The sequence below is a fragment of the Sinocyclocheilus rhinocerous genome, unplaced genomic scaffold, assembly GCF_001515625.1.
Source record: "Sinocyclocheilus rhinocerous isolate Xijiao unplaced genomic scaffold, SAMN03320098_v1.1 C36903779, whole genome shotgun sequence".
NCBI lineage: Eukaryota > Metazoa > Chordata > Actinopteri > Cypriniformes > Cyprinidae > Sinocyclocheilus > Sinocyclocheilus rhinocerous.
Window position 1 is genome coordinate 250 of NW_015786751.1, and position 2,050 is coordinate 2,299.

Genomic DNA, 2,050 nt, shown 5'->3' on the forward strand with positions numbered 1-2,050 from the left:
CAACAGAAAAAGTTAAGCAAACAAATATTATACACAGGCTATATAGTATACAATGGCTATCTACAGAAATAATTGTATTGTTGTTTAACAGTATTAAAAAATTTATTATTTATATTATTATAAATTATTTATTTATTTGACTCATGTTTGGAAACAAACAAAACAAAAAACAGTTATGACAGTTATTCATCAATATTCAGTTAATTTTCTTTCTATCACATACACTTTTGGACCAGATAATAACACATTTTACTTATGGGAGCGCTTATTGTGAGTCAAATTACATCTAATCACAGGTGGGTCACGTTTCAGAGTTAACATACCAGTGTTAAAAGCCACTTGTTGGATTAAAACAGGAGAGAGAAAAATAAATAAATAATCCTAATTACTTCCAGTAAACCTGCTTGTCACAACATCAATTAACACACAAATCTGGCCTGAAATGAAGGGAGGGGCTGTTGCTAGGAAATAGACTAGTGTTACTAGATCTATGAGCGTTACAAAACAGATTGCGTGTATAGAGTGAGCGTTATGGGCACTGGTTTACGCACAACAGGCCACAATGACACGTGAAATGCTGTCTAACCTGTCTAAACTGCGGATGGATTCGATGAGAGAGTGATGTTCCCTTTAAAGCAGCTCTCAATGACTTGTCTTGGTGCGTTGTCGCCATCTTCCGCCAGTTCTGTTACCGACCTCACCGGAGCATCACATCAGACCGCCGGTGGGCGAGTCCCGGGTGTGTCTGTCTGTCTGCCTGTGAAAGAGCGGCCGTGCGTTCAGGAAAGCACGCTAACCACACCGAGTGAGGAAGGAAATAAAATGCTGGGGAATTGAAAGCCGTCACATCTTCATCATTAAACACTTGTTGTTGTTGTTTTTTGCTTCTGGAGGACTGAAGCATGAAGAAACATCACAGCCCCGCGAAGGGACCACTGGAAGTCACCGTGCCAGACACCGAGGCGACCATACAACAACTCAACAAGCTGCTGTCCAACGGCAGCGGTTTCTACAGCCTTCCAGCACAACATTTCAACGAGGTCTTTCCCAAGATTTATATCGGCAATGCGTAAGTTCAGCGATCTTATGGAGACTTGTGGGCTTCTGATGGCAGAAAAACACTGACAGGTAGCTGCTTTCAGCTGCTGGACAAATGTGTTGATTCGTGAGGTGGCACAGGCAATTGATCTGTATAGCGGATCGGTAAATGAACCCTCTCAGTAAATATTACCTGAATATTTTACAGCGTCCAGGTGTAAAACAACAAACCTGTGAATGGAGCACGTCAGCTCTCCGCCTACGAGAACAATCACGAAGCCACAGGAGATTTTGCTAACGTTTAAATAGTGAGTCAGTTTGAGTCAGACTGCAAGGGAAGCTGTTTTTCTCCACGACCGTCCTCTATCGGTACCATCTCGCTATCTCTCTGAGATCACTGTTACAAAATCACTTCAGTTCGACCTCAGTCACGTGTTTCTTTGTATTAAACCGTTACTATTACACATTAGCCTAATTGCATATTTCCTCTATCTTATAAAGAGAAAACGACCTAAAGGGGGTTTAACGAGTCATTGGCTTTCTCGATGCGCTGATTAAAATTCGTGCCGATTCACTGCATCGATAGAAAAGTTGACTTTTGAATAATGTGCTAAAGAAAATATGCATCTGTAGAATTGGGACTTTTGACTCAGAATCCATTGTTTACAATTTGTGTGACAAGTCCGCTGTCTTCACTATTTGCATGTGGTTTTGAGCTAAAAGTCTATAAAGGTAGTCAGATTACGTTACTTTTTTTCATTTTTTAAAATTTGCATTAGGTTCATGATTACATAGTGATTTGTTCCTGGAATAATTTTTTTTAGGGTATCAGGCACAGACACATTGCTTTTACATATAAATTGTTTTTGATGCAGTAAACAGTCTAAAGCACAATCTTGTTTTGTTCCTTGTCTAATACATTATGGAAAGAATTTTAAAGCGATAGTTCACCCAAAAAATGAAAATGACCCCATGATTTACTCACCCTCAAGGCATCCTAGGTGTACATGAC

The 2,050-nt window shown here is 39.9% G+C and overlaps 1 long non-coding RNA gene across 1 annotated transcript; it reads right to left on the reverse strand.

The window, feature by feature from the left end:
* Positions 1 to 877: 877 nt before the first annotated feature.
* On the reverse strand, positions 878 to 1,543 carry LOC107736707 (uncharacterized). Its single transcript, XR_001639720.1, has 2 exons — positions 1,270 to 1,543; positions 878 to 1,188 (listed from the first exon to the last, which is right to left on the reverse strand). It is a non-coding gene; the product is annotated as an uncharacterized LOC107736707 (long non-coding RNA).
* Between the last annotated feature and the right edge of the window lie 507 nt (positions 1,544 to 2,050).